Consider the following 15,257-nt stretch of genomic DNA (forward strand, 5'->3'; position numbering starts at 1 on the left):
CAGGTACACTTGGCAGAATTCTCAGTGAGAGGCCATTGTCTGTATGTCATGGATAAGGAGGCAGGCATGAGTTGGGATAAAACTCATCTTTCTTTCCAATTTGAAAAAGACACTGAGGTCATCCCTCAGAAGAGTTCAACGAGGCCATTTCTCTCGAACAGGGGAAAAGGGAAGGAAGCTGATATTCCTGGAGGTCTCAGAACAATATTTTAGATCTTGGCCTCCAGACGTACTAGGCAGCAGTCCAGTGGAGTAACTACAGTGAAGTTAGATTATATGAGATCCAAGAAGGCTGTAATAAGGGAATGCAGAGCTCAAGACAGTCAGATCTCAATAGAAGCTGACATCTGGGTCAGGAAGAGGAAAGAATCAAGGCTAATAGGAGGGGGAGGGAAATTCTTTACAAATACCTGGGGTGCAGCAGTCCGGAAGGGGTTCTGGGAACCAACTATATTGCATATCAATATAAACCTGGCCTTGCCAGAGGACCCCTCAGTTTTTTTCACTAGGGACCTAAGCCATGCTCTGCTGCTTTGGAAAGATTGATTATCTTGTGATCTATGCCAGACGACAAGATATTTATTTATTTATTTATTTATTTATTTATTTTAGAGACAGAATCTCGCTCTGTCGTCCAGCCTGGAGTGCAGTGGCGCTATCTTGGCGCTATCTCAGCTCACTGCAACCTCTGCCTTCCGGGTTTAAGCAATTCTCCCTGCCTCAGCCTCCTGAGTAGCTGGGATTATAGGCACCTGCCACCACACTCAGCTAATTTTTGGATTTTTTAGTAGAGATGGGGTTTCACCATGTTGGCCAGGCTGGTCTTGAACTCCTGACCTCAGGTGATCCACCTGCCTCGGTCTCCTAAAGAGCTGGGATTACAGGCATGAGCCACCGTGCCCAGCCCAAGAGGCCTATATCAATCACTCCTTTTAAAAAAGCTTTCAATGAAAGCCAGCTTGGAGTAAGAGAATTCTTTCTTGTGTAATGAAATCTCAGGAAAGACAGGGCTGAACAGCATCTCAAAAACGTCAGAACTCTGTCTTCTATTTTTTACTTCTCTATATTAGCTTCTTTCTTTCAGATTGGCTTCTTCACAAAGCTGTAACCACAGTGGCCAGCAGCTCCTGGCTCTTCTTTGGCCGCCAGAGAAGGACAGGCTCTTCCCCAACAAACTGTAGGCGGGGGGAAACTGGGGAAAGGCTCTGATTGATTTACTTGGGTCTTGTGCCTATATCCCACCCAAACACTGGTCAGGAGGTGAAGTACTTTTATTGATTCTTCTAGGGTCATATGCCCAGCTTCAGAGCCCCCCTAAAATCATACCCCTGGAGGGAGGGAAGAGAGACTCTCCTTCAAAGAAAGGAGGGATTACTCCCTGACGATAGAAATAAAATAGTGCTAAATTCTTCTCATTTTCTTACCAAGTTCTGCCTCTTTCCAATGAATCACACATTTAAGAAGTAAGATGGAAAAGAATAGAGAAAAACCTAAAATAATGGCATAATAACAAATTCTGAGCAATGTCATTCTCTTTTTTCCCTTTATTATCCTCCATATTTTACTTTTTCCCTAGATGTGTAATAAAAATCATGAAAAGAAGAATGCAAATAATAAGGAATAAAGAATTTTTGAAACAAGCAGTATTAAAGATAACCCAGTCATTGTATTAAGCCTAAATACATAAATAAAGCAGCAGAGATGCATTTGAATGTAGAAAGAATGACATTATCAACATTGAGGGAAAAAAATAAATGGAGAAAAATATTTTTTAAAAACTTTTCTAGGCTGGGCATGGTGCCTCACACCTGTAATCCCAGCACTTTGAGAGGCCAAGGTGGGTGGATCACCTGAGGTCAGGAGTTCAAGACCAGCCTGGCCAACATAGTGAAACCTCGTCTCTACTAAAAATACAAAATTATCTGGATGTGGTGGTGCATACTTGTAGTCCCAGCTACTCAGGAGGCTGAGGTAGGAGAATCACTTGCACCTGGGAGGTGGAGGTTGCAGTGAGCTGAGATTGTGCCACTGCACCCCAGCCTGGGCAACAGAGCAAGACTCCATTTAAAAAAAAAAAAAAAGAAAAAGAAATCTGCCTTTAAGCAAGTTGTTTACCTTCTCTAGACCTCCATTTCCTTATCTGTAAATTGGGAGAGTTAGAATCATTGATTTATAATACTTTCCAGTTATTTTCTTTTTCTTTTTTTTTTTTTTTTTTGAGACAGGATCTTGCTCTGTCACCCAGGCTTCGATCATAGCTGTGCAGACTCCAGCTCCTGGCTCAAGTGATCCTCCCCCCTCAGCCTCAGCTGGGACTACAAGTATGCACCACCATGTCCAGATGCTTATTTATTTATTTAGTAGAGACAGGGTCTCTGCTTTGTTGCCCACCCTGGACTTGAACTCAGCCTCACGTGATCTTCCTGCTCCAGCCATTCAAAGCGCTGGGATTATAAGTGTGAGCCACTATACCCAGCCTCTTTCCGCTTCTAATATATTTGATTTATTTTGTTTCTAATATATTTTAAATTCTATGTTTATATTATGAAATCCAGTAAAATAGTATATTTGAATGTATCACAAAACTGGATGATGGATCAAATGTGCTAATTAGATAATGCTGAATTATCAGTGACACTTTGAGGGATCGCATCTTTTTTTTTTCTTTTGAGATGGAGTTCACTCTGTCACCAGGCTGGGGGGCAGTGTCAAAATTTCAGCTCACTGCAACCTGCACCTCCCAGGTCCAAGCGATTCTCCTGCCTCAGCCTCCCGAGTAGCTGGGATTACAGGCATGTGCCACCATGCCCAGCTAATTTTTGTATTCTTAGTAGAGACGGGGTTTCACCATGTTGGCCAAGCTGGTCTCAAACTCTTGACCTCGTGATCTACCTGCCTCATCCTCCCAAAGTGCTGGGATTACAAACATAAGCCACCGCGCCCGGCCCAAGGGGCTTCATCTTATTCCCGATGAAGTATAAGATGAAAATACCGGGACTCTCTTCAGTTAACTTTGCTAGCAGATGTGATCATGAAGAATTATGATTTGTCACTATTTGTAGTCTGAATCTACAATGCAGCAGCAACAGCACATTCTCACACTTTCCTATAAGTTTATGCCTTTATATATGTCTATATATTGTGGGGTTTTTTCTTCTTTTATGGTCTGAGGGAAGACAAAAGGAAGAAGAAAGCTAATACTTAGAAAACTATAATCTGGCCAGGTGCGGTGGCTCATGCCTGTAATCCTAGCACTTTGGGAGGCTGAGGTGGGTGGATCACCTGAGGTCAGGAGGTCAAGACCAGCCTGGCCATCATGGGGAAACCCCATCTTAAAAAAAAAAAAAAAAACTGTAATCTATCATTTAATTTTATTAGGAATTATTACTTAAATTTTAATTTATAGTATTTATAATATAAAAAAATTGTTTACTCAAGTATATCAAGTTTAAAATATATGATGAAGCCCGGGCATGGTGGCTCATGCCTGTAATCATGCCCAGCACTTTGGGAGGCTGAGGTGGGCAGCTCACATAAGGGCAGAAGTTCAAGACCAGCCTGGCCAATATAATGAAACCCTGTCTCTATTAAAAATATAAAAATTAGCTGAGTGTGGTGTTGGGCTCCTCTAGTCCCAGCTACTTGGGAGGATGAGGCGGGAGAATCGCTTGAACACGAGAGGCAGAGGTGGTGGTGAGCCGAGATCTCACCACTGTACTCCAGCCTGAGCAACAGAGCAAGACTCCATCTAAAAATAAATAAATAAAAATAAAAAATAAAAATCTGATGAAGACTTCTTTTCATATGGAATATAACAAATACTCTATTTTATTTTTAAATAATGCAAACATTCTTTTTTTTTTTTTTTTTGAGACAGAGTTTCACCATGTTGGTCAGACTAGTCTCAAACTCCTGACCTCAGGTGATCCACCCGCCTCGGCCTCCCAAAGTGCTGAGATTACAGGTGTGAGCCACCGTGCCTGGCCATAATGCAAACATTCTATCACAGTTTTTGATCTATAAATCCAGGAGTTTTTTTTCTATGTGATTATCCTAGATAAAGTTAGACAATGAGGCAGTCTATGATAGCTTCTTAACTTTTTTCCAGTATTATAGCTTCTGTTAGCTGGCAACAAGCAGAGCCAAATCCACAATTTGGATTTCAGATTTAGTAAGTGGTAAATCATTTGTAAGACCCAAGACACACAAAGCTGCAGCAGTGACAATATCCTCCCCAAGCATTTCAGAAGGATCTCAAGCACACTGCCATTTATCAATTGCCCTATAAAAAGACACACATGAAGGCATGAGTACAAGAAGGTCTGATAATATCAAAACATCATTGGGATTACTGTTAACTGTCATTTAATTCTGAAGCAAAAGCTGCTCATGGAATTATAGAACAATGAATAAACCTCCAGGTCTCCTTCATATATTTAAAGAGTTTTTGCCCAAATTATGGATTTTCTTCCTCCTCTGAGTTTGAATGCCGCATTGAATTAGCCTATTCTACATGTCTCTTTCCCATACGAATATTGTTGCCCATCATCCTGCCATTTAGAATCCAGGATCTAGAGATCCTCTGTGGGTGTCTTTCACATCTGTGAAATGGCGGTAACACTCTTGGAAAGGAGTCTACCTAGCAATGCTCCTATAAAAACTAATTTATTTAGTTTATTTATTTACTTTTATTTATTTACTTTTTTTTTTTTTTTTTGAGCCAGGTGGTCTTATAATACTGCCTAAGCTGGTCTCAAATTCTTGGCCCCAAGTGATCCTCCCATTTCAGCCTGGTCAATTTAGCAGGAGCCATTATAGCAGTAGCATCTGTCTTAATTTTTTTTAAACTCTGTAGTATCCCCAAGAAAATCAAGTACATGAAAACCTCCCAAAGAGATAATGAGTGATTATATTTTTATGGATTCTTACTACAAAGCTACTAGATATTATGTATCGGAAGATTATGTAAAGCTTTGATGACATGGGAAAATGCTCTTAACAAATTATGAAATGAGAAAACCAGGTTACTAAACTGTAAGAATGGAATGATGACAATTTTTAGAAACCACAGTGTGTGGATACATAGATAGATATGTATGTGTGAATATATGTGTATATATGCATATATGGAATGGAGGGGATGCACCAACATGTTCATTAAAATGATCTCTGGACAGGGGCATTATTGATGACTCTTATTTACTTTTCTACAATTTCCGAATTTTCTACAGTGAACACCTATTATTTTGTAATGTCAATTTTGAAAAGATATTTTAAAGGAATCCATTACAGGTTTCTTTTAAATAGCTATTTTTTACATTTAAAATGTGATTTTTGGCTGGACATGGTGTCTCGCGCCTGGAATCCCAGCACTTTGGGAGGCCGAGGCAGGCAGATCATCTGAGGCCAGGAGTTCAAGGCCAGCATGGTGAAACCCTGTCTCTACAAAACAAACAAAAATTAGCTGGGCATGATGGCGGGTCCCTGTAATCCCTCTGAGGGAGCCTCTGAGGCAGGAGAATTGCTTAAACCGGGAGGCGAGTATTGCAACGAGCCTAGATTGGGCCACTGCACTCCAGCCTGGGTGACAGAGCGAGACTCCATCTCAAAATATATACATATGTACAATTTGTATTATCCAGCTACTATCCGAAGTGAAACATATCTACTTAGCTTATTGATTCATGCTGGAAATACCCCCACCAATCCAGAGATCTGAAAGCCAGTAATTTTCACTATCTGAAAGACAACTGAGAATGAATAAATTAGCAAAAAAGGCATCTGACAGAAAAATATAAAAAGTGTGGGCGAGGATTTGGAGAAATTGGAGACCTTGCGCACTGTTGGTGGGAATATAAAACAGTACAGCCACTATAGAAAACAGTATGGCAGCTCCTCAAAAAATTATGAATAGAATTACCATGTGATTCCGCAATTCCACTTCTGAGTGTATACCCAAAAGAACTGAAAGCAGGGTCTGAAAGAGATATCTGCACAATCATTTTTATAGCAACATTAGTCACAAAAGCCAAAACCCAATTGTCCCTCGATGGATGAATGGACAAAGAAAATGTGGTCTATACATATAATGGAATATTCTTCAGTTTTAAAACAGAAGGAATTTCTGACACTTGTTACAATATGCATGAACTTTTGAGAACAGTGTGTTAAATAAGCCAGTCACAAAAACTCAAAAACTGTATGATTCTACTTACATGAAGTACATACTGTTGTCAAATTCATGGAGACATAAAGTAGCATGGTGGTTTCCAGGAACTGGAGGGAGAAGAGAATAGAAAGGTGTTTAATGGGCATGGGGTTTCAGTTTTGCAAGATGAGGGTTCCAGAGATGAATGGTGGTGACGATTGCACAACAATGTGAACTGTCTTAATGCCACTCAACTGTATACTTTAAAATGGTCAAGACTGGCCAGGCATGGTGGCTCACATCTGTAATCCCAGCACTTTGGGAGGCCAAGGCAGGCGAATCGCCTGAGGTCGGGAGTTTGAGATCAGCCTGACCAACATGGAGAAACCCCATCTTTACTAAAAATACAAAATCAGCTGGTCGTGGTGGCACATGCCTGTAATCCCAGCTACTCAAGAGGCTGAGGCAGGAGAATTGCTTGAAGCTGGAAGGCGGCAGTTTTGGTGAGCTGAGATCATGCCATTGCACTCCAGCCTGGGCATCAAAAGTTAAACTGTCTCAAAAAAAAAAAGGTCAAGATTGACCAGATTGGCCAGGTGAGGTGGCTCATGCCTGTAATCCCAATACTTTGGGAGGCCAAGGCGGGCGTACCACTTGTGGTCAAGAGTTCGAGACCAGCCTGGACAACATGGTGAAACCCCATCTCCACTAAAAAAATTAAAAATTAGTTGGGCATGGTGGCATGCACCTGTAGTCCCAATTACTCGGGAGGCTGAGGCAGGAGAATCGCTTGAACTTGGAAGGTGGAGGTTGCAGTGAGCCGAGATTGCAGAGATGGTGCCACTGTACTTCAGCCTGGGAGACAGAGTGAGACTCTGTCTCAAAAAAAAAAAAAAAACAAAACCTAAAGGCATTTGAGTGGTTTTAAAATTCAATGTACAAGAGCTCAGCCACTTCTTAATTCATATGAGGACTTCTTGGGCTATTTATTAGTGTTATTTATTAACCAATTCTGAGAAGTTTGACACTGGCTCCCTGACCCTATACAAACTAAAGACAGCAAAATAGAGAAAAGGGACTCAAGAGGTAGCATGGGTGCAATAGCAGGGCATGCTGACGCCTACGAACAGGTGGTAGGGTGTGGGGATGGGGGCAGCAGAGGAGCCCACATACCTTAGAGGTCCTGAGCTGGAACAGTGAAAGAGCCTCAGCAGCGAGGACCCAGAGCCAGCCACATCAGGGTAAATGAAAGGGAATACATGTTTCAAAAACAAAAATGTTTTTAAAAATTTGCAGCTTGGGTTCTTAAAGAAAGAAGTTGCAGTTACCCGGAAGATTTATCAGAATTCACCAATACCAAGAAGTTTTTCTCCTCCCGTAGTGCTAGACAAAAGGAGATGTGATCTGTCCATCGCTCGCAGCCGTTTGAGCCACCCCACATGGAGGCGAGCCTCGCTAGCTCCTTGGTTGCGGCCTGTCAGGTACGGCTTCATTCATTCTAGCCAGCCGCAGGTGCGCTGCCTTCTCGGGTGGGCAGGTGCCTCCGCCCTCCAGACTCGGCGCGGGACTGACTCCCACAGCAGCCCAGCCTCTCCGGAGGGTTGGAGGAGGCAGGCGCAGCCACAGCCAGGCTCTGAGGGTTGGTTCCTCGGACGCTGGGGCCTTCCCGGGAGCCGCCGCCGGCCCTGGCTTACGGAGAGAATTGATGGACACGTTGGGATCACAAGCTGCACACCTTACCACTCCACCTGCTCGTCACCTGTTTTTCCTTTCTCTCCCTCTGGGTCACAGACCATTAGCTATGTGTAGCGCATAGTATTTTAAGCGCTCAACAATCACTTTAGGCTGGTCCCAGGGCAATCACCAGAAAGAGAGAGTACAACCCCGTGTGGAGTTGGGTAACTTGCTTAGAGAAAGCAGTTTTGAAGGATTCGCGGGGGTCGTGGAGCGGGAAGGCGGGAAATAGCCAGCTTTGCCGCACGAAAGGTAAATGCCACACTGATGGCTTAAGGGGAGACAGGACGCCGAGGTGAGCTTCCATAAGGCTTATAAAGGCTTGGGAAGTTCTGGTCAAACTAAAAAGCAGTTGATTGCACCTAGGCTCCCTTAGGTCAACTTGTGGACAGCACCCCCCTGGGGTCCACAAGTTCGGGAGTCCTTAGCTCCTTGGATCAGAGCAGCTTTGCCTTTATTAGTTTAAATTCAGAATACACTTGTCTTTGAAAAACCATAAACAAAACTTAAAAAACAAAAATATGTTTCTGCTTCTAGAATGCAGGTAAAGGTTGAGAACACTTCATTTGGAAGTTTGGGTTACATTCTATGCTCACTAGTCCCTGGGCAAGTCAACTACTTGAGTTTCCAAGGATGAGAGGTGCAAACCATGTTATTTGCCTCACATGAGATGACTTGTGAAAACAGTTTGCAAGTTATTAATACTTCACCCAGCCCACAGCGCTTTTCGGCCTACCTCTGTCACTTCTCCCAGGATTAAAAACATCCAGCCTGGCTGGTCTCAAACTCCCGACCTCAAGTGATCCACCTGCCTCGGCCTCCCAAAGTTCTGGGATTACAGGCGTGAGCCACTGCACTGGGTCCCAATGCTGCCATATCTTAGGTACATAATCTTAGATATGTTATCCAGCTTCCAGCTCCTTTTCTTTTCTATTTTTGAGATGATGAAGTCTCACTCTGTCACCCAGGCTGGAGTGCAGTGTCGAGATCTCAGTTCACTGCAACCTCCGCCTCCCAGGTTCAAGTGATTCTCCTGCCTCAGTCTCCTGAGTGGTGGGACTACAGGTGTGCCCCATCACGCCTGGCTAATTTTTGTACTTTTAGTAGAGATGAGGTTTCATCATATTGGTCAGGCTGATCTTGAACTCCTGATCTCGTGATCAACCCACCTTGGCCTCCCAAAGTTTTGGGATTACAGGCGTGAGCCACTGTGCCCAGCCAGCTATATCTTCTTAAATGTAGTTTCCTCACATGTAAAATGTTTACTAATACCTGCCTTATCCTCCCCATAGGGATATTGTGAAAACCAAATTAAGCAACACTTACAGATTTTGTGTTTAAATTGATGTAGAAATACTCATGTTGAATGTGTTAATGTACTGAAATTGTTAACATTTCTACTTACAGAACCTCTTACAGACTAATTTGCCTAAGGCCTGATGTTATGAATTGCCTCCTCTTTTTTTTTTTTTTTTTTAAATTCATGAAGAACTTGTAACATAATCCCATTTCAGTCAAATTGAAAACTCAGGTTTAAAACATTGCTGTTCAGAGGTAATGAGGGATTCGAATTTGCTTCCCTAATTGCTCATCTGGACAAGATTAAAATGATCACACTGGCTTTATTAGTTCTGTTAAAGGTTTTTCTGGTAGGCTTCAGTGGAATTTTATTAGTTAGAAATAGTAATGTAATTCTTTTTTTTTTTTTCTTGTCCATTTGAGACGGAGTTTCACTCTTGTTGCCCAGGCTGGAGTGCAGTGGTGTGATCTTGGCTCACTGCAACCTCTGCCTCCCAGGTTCAAGCAATTCTCCTGCCTCAGCCTCTCAAATAGGTGGGATTACAGGCATGTGCCACCACACCCAGCTAATTCTGTATTTTTGGTAGAGATGGGGTTTCTCCATGTTGGTCAGGCTGGTCTCAAACTCCTGTCCTCAGGTGATCCGCCCTCCTCGGCCTCCCAAAGTGTTGGGATTATAGGTGTGAGCCACCACACTCAGCCAGAAATATTAATGTAATTCTAAAGGTACCTAAATCTCTCTCTCTTTTTTTTTTTTTTTTTTTTTTTTTTGAAAAGACATTGTCTCACTCTGTTGCTCAGGCTGGAGTGCAGTGGTGCAATCATCACCCATGGCAGCCTCAAGCAGCCCTTCCATTTCAGCCTTTCAAGTAGCTGGGACTACAGGTATGCGCCACCATGCTCAGCTATTTTTTTTTTTTTTTAAGAGATGGGGTCTCATTACATTGCTCAGGCTAATCTTGAACTCCTGGTCTCAATTGACCCTCTCGCTTCAGCCTCCCAAAGTGCTGGGATTATAGAAGCGAGCCACTGTACCTGGTCCTGGATCTCTTTAAACCAAGGGTTCTGAACATGGGGGTAAAAGAATACTATGATAAGCCGGGCGTGGTGGCTCAAGCCTGTAATCCCAGCACTTTGGGAGGCCGAGGCGGGTGGATCACGAGGTCAAGAGATCGAGACCATCCTGGTCAACATGGTGAAACCCCGTCTCTACTACAAATACAAAAAATTAGCTGGGCATGGTGGTGTGTGCCTGTAATCCCAGCTACTCAGGAGGCTGAGGCGGGAGAATTGCCTGAACCCAGGAGGCGGAGGTTGCGGTGAGCCTAGATCGCGCCATTGCACTCCAGCCTGGGTAACAAGAGTGAAACTCCGTCCCAAAAAAAAAAAAAAAAAAAAAAAGAATACTATGATAAACTGCTGCTGGTAGAACTTTTCTGGCAGCTCTTGTCTCACATGAGATAACTTGTGTAAACAGTTGCCTACCTGGCCTCTCAAGAGAGCGGAGCCTGAATTGAGCATGGTCCTCTCTGCCTCACTCTGCACAGACACGTTGCTCCCTACCCTGCCTCCTCTTTCTCTCCTCGCCTACCTCACCTCCAACCCACCCCCTACTCCAACTCCCCAGCTGTGTCCAGCTCTGTCTAGTTACCTGGAGATGGGAGACATCAGAAAATGAAAATAACATCTTAGGTGGAAATAACCTGTGTCTATTAATGGATTAATGGACAAACAAAATGTGGTCTATACATACAATTGAATATTGTTCAGCTTTAAAAAGAAATGAAATTCTGGTGCAAGTTACAACACAGATGAACTGTGAAGACGCTATGCTAAGTGAAATCAGCCAGACACAAAAGAACAAATATTGTATGATCCGCTTTCCACTTATGTGAGGTACCTAGAATCGGCAAATTCATAGAGACAGAAAGTAGAGTGACTTTTGCTAGGATTTGGGGGAGAGGGGAATGAAAAGTTATTGTCTATGGAGTACAGTTGCAATTTTTGCAAGGTGAAAAAGTTCTAGAGATGAATGGTAGTGATGGATGCATGACAACGTGAATATACTTAATGCCACTGAATTGTACATTTAAATGGTTAATCTGGTAAATTTTACGTTAGGCATATTTTACTATGGTTTATTTTGTTTGTGGTGGTGGTGGTGTTGTTTGAGACGGAGTTTCATTCTTGTTGCACAGGCTGGAGTGCAATGGTATGATCTTGGCTCACCCCAACCTCCGTCTCACAGGTTCAAGTGATTCTCCTGCCTCAGCCTCTCAAGTAGCTGGGATTACAGGCATGCACCACCATGCCTCACTAATTTTGTATTTTTAGTAGAGATGGGGTTTCTCCATGTTGGTCAGGCTGGTCTCGAACCCCTGACCTCAGGTGATCTGCCCCCTTGGCCTCCTGAAGTGCTGGGATTACAGGCATAAGCCACTGCACCCGGCCCTACCATAGTTTTTCTTTAAAGTAACATCTCCTAGCAGAAAGTTTAAGGACCCCTAGTGATGTGCTTTTTTTCTCCCACCGAAAGATTAAACTTAGGACCAACTCAAGTTCCCTGACCACAGCGTTAGAAATCAAAGGCAATTACTTATTGTTTCTCTAGAATATCTTGTTTTGTTCCACTTATTTAGGACTGTCTTAGCCAGTAAATTATATCTGTATTTCTCACTCACCAGTCAGTAGGAATGATAAGTGGATAAATAGGATTTAGGTATGTGCTGAAGGCATAATTGCACTGGTAACCTAAACTCTAGCAAATACTCTTAGCAATGCAGGAAGCTGCTAGCTACTTTTCCCTGTAAAATGTCTCAGTTCTCAAAAATCTCAGGTGTCTTTGTACCCTTTCAAAAAATTAAGGTAGTTTTGCGATACTTTACTACCTCCTCATTTATAAATTCATTGTATTAAAGGCAAATAATGTTGATGGGACCCCAAAAATTTAGTAATTTGAAAGACCTGAATACACCACTGGGCTACATAACAAGGAATGCAGATGAATACTTGACTTAATTATAATGTTTGGTCCAATACCCCTAGCCTGGTTTAAAGGAGAGATTGCCTTGTTCAGTGGAATGACTTCTTTAACAATGAGCCATTCATTCACTTTTGGTAGCACCAGAAGGAGAGAATTACTGGTTCTTCAAAATCACTTTTTAAATCGAGAATTTAACCTTTTGGGGTGAGGAGGGCTAGAAACAGGTAGGGCTCAGGGAACCGGATCTAGAATAACTGGACCTAGGCCACCTGGGACTTGGAAGTCTGTTCCAAAACTCAAATTATCTCGATTCTAAACTAGGGACCCTATTCCTGTGTTTCATTGTTGTTGTTTTCTCACCCTGTCACCCAGACTGGCATGATCATGGCTCACTGCAGCCTTGGCCTCCTGGGCTCAAGCAATCCTCCCACCTCAGCCTCCAAAAGTGCTGGAATTATAGGCATATACCATTAACGTAATGTTCCTGTTTTTAATGTAAATAAACTTTTATCACACTGAACACAGCTGATGCTCATGGACACTTTAGCTGGTCTCCCCAGCAGAAGCAGCAAAAGCTAAGGGGGCCAAGTGACCTTCTGCCCCTCTGTCTCAAAGCCATGATGGGGACAGGCATGGAGGTGAAGAAAGAGGGAGAACACCTTCTCGCCCTCTTCAGAGGGCAGTTGTTCCTCTAGAATTGTCTACATAGCAGCCTTCATCTGAAGTGAAGACTCCTCAAAATAAAACAGTTCTATTTGGGGGCATGAGGAATCTGTAATGAGAAGGAAAAATGAGGTTTTGGATGAGGACAAGAAACAGTTCTGGCACAGAGAGCCAGTTAGAATGAGGAGAGGACTGGCCAGGCACAATGGCTCATGCCTGTAATCCCAGCACTTTGGGAGGCCAAGGCAGGTGGATCACTTGAGGTCAGGAGTTTGAGACCAGTCTGGCCAGCATGGCAAAGACCTGTTTCTACTAAAAATACCAAAAATTAGCCTGGCATAGTGGCGGGCGCCTGTAATCCCAGCTACTTGGGAGACTGAGGCAGGAAAATTGCTTGAACCGGGAGGTGGAGGTTGCAGTGAGCTGAGATTACACCATTGCACTCCAGCCCAGGCAACAAGAGCAAAACTCTGTCTCGAAAAATATATATATATGTGTATATATGTATATATGTGTGTATATATGTGTGTATACATGTATATATACATATACAGATATATATATATATCTCCCTAGGCTTTATCTTCAGGGAGGCAGATTTGAGAACTGTTCTTCTAGCTTGGTGGCCTCACAAATCTTTTTTCTTTTGGAAAACCCATGTCACAGTGATTGATTTACTGTGCACAGGCAGAATAGACCTGGACCTGACCGGTGACATTAGAACAACCTAATTTGTTGTCTCACAGTTCTGGAAACCAGAAGTCAAAGATGCGGGTGTTGGCGGGGTTGGCTCCTTCCGAGGGTTGAGAAGGAGAATGTGTCCCAGGCCTCTCTTCTCACTCCTGGTGGTGTACTGGTTTGCTGGTAATCTTTGGTGCTCCTTGGCTTCTGTCGCATCACCCAGTCTCTGCCTCCATTGTCACATGGTATCCTGCTTGTGCATGTGTCTGTGTTCCCCCAACTTTTTTTTTGAGATTAGGTCTCCCTCTTCTACCCAGGCTGAAGCGCAGTGGCACAGAAATAGCTTTCTGCTGCCTTGACCTCCTAGACTCAAGCAATCCTCCTGTGTCAGCCTCTTGAATAGCTGGGACTACAGCTGTGCATCACTATACCTGGCTAATTTCTTATCTTTTCTATGAGTAGGGTCTTACCTTGTTGCCCAGGGTGGTCTCAAACTCTTAGGCTGAAGTGATCCTCCTGCCTCCACCTCCCAAAGTGCTGGGATAATAGGCATGAGCCACTGCACTCAGCTAAATTTCCCCTTTTCATAAAGGCACCAATTATATTGGATCCAGGGCCCACCCTCCTCTAGTATGACCTCATCACACTTTAACTAATTACATCTGCAATGACCCTACTTTCAAGTAGGTACTGGGCTTAGGACTTCGACATGTGAACTGGTGGTGGGTGAGGGGAGCACACAGTTCAACCCACAGCACAGAGATAATGAAGGCTTGTTCTACCTTTGCAAGCCCAACAGTTCATAATTGATCCTTGTATTCCAGTAAATCCTTGGAACTAGGGATGGTTTTTAAGACAGGCAAGTTTGCTTTAATGTAGTAATGCTTATTACCTTAGGCAGATAGAGTTCCCAGGCTGCTAGGTGGCTAGTTTTATTTTATTCTAACTAATAAGTAATCATGAATACCCCATGATTTATTGAGCAAAATTCATGCCTGAAAGCCACTGCTTATATTCAGTTTAAAGAATACATCCATTTCAACTGAATTTTGAGTGATAGCAGTAAATAAATTGTGTCCACTGGCTGGACCTGGTGGCTTACACCTGTAATCCCAGTGCTTTGGGAGGCTGAGGCAGGAGGATCACTTGAGTCCAGGAGTTCTATACTAGCCTGGGTAATATAGCGAGACCCCATCTCTACAAAAAATTTAAAAATTAAGCCGGGCGCAGTGGCTCAAGCCTGTAATCCCAGCACTTTGGGAGGCCGAGGCAGGTGGATCACGAGGTCAAGAGATCAATACCATCCTGGTCAACATGGTGAAACCCCGTCTCTACTAAAACTACAAAAAAAATTAGCTGGGCATGGTGGCGCGTGCCTGTAGTCCCAGCTACTCAGGAGGCTGAGGCAGGAGAATTGCCTGAACCCAGGAGGCGGAGGTTGCGGTGAGCCGAGATCGGGCCATTGCACTCCAGCCTGGGTAACAAGAGCGAAACTCCGTCTCAAAAAAAACACAAAACAAAACAAACAAACAAAAAAAACAAAAACAAAAAAAAACAAAAACAAACAAACAAAAAAATTTAAAAATTAGCTGGGTATGGCAGCACACACCTGTATTCCCAGCTACTCAGGAGGCTGAGGTGGGAGGATCACTTAAGCTCAAAAGGTCAAGGCTGCAGCCAGCTGAGATCGCACCACTGCACGCCAGCCTGGGAAACAGAATAAGACCCTGTCTCAAAAAAAAAATTGTG

At 43.3% G+C, this 15,257-nt stretch overlaps 1 long non-coding RNA gene across 1 annotated transcript; it reads right to left on the bottom strand.

Moving 5' to 3' along the window:
* Window positions 1-6,331: 6,331 nt before the first annotated feature.
* Window positions 6,332-11,311, bottom strand: LOC116558621. The gene is made up of 3 exons (XR_004272097.1): window positions 11,249-11,311; window positions 10,212-10,216; window positions 6,332-6,383 (listed from the first exon to the last, which is right to left on the bottom strand). It is a non-coding gene; the product is annotated as an uncharacterized LOC116558621 (long non-coding RNA).
* Between the last annotated feature and the right edge of the window lie 3,946 nt (window positions 11,312-15,257).

This window comes from Sapajus apella, unplaced genomic scaffold (genome assembly GCF_009761245.1).
Source record: "Sapajus apella isolate SASKATOON/1434 unplaced genomic scaffold, GSC_monkey_1.0 scaffold22, whole genome shotgun sequence".
Classification (NCBI taxonomy): Eukaryota; Metazoa; Chordata; class Mammalia; order Primates; family Cebidae; genus Sapajus; species Sapajus apella.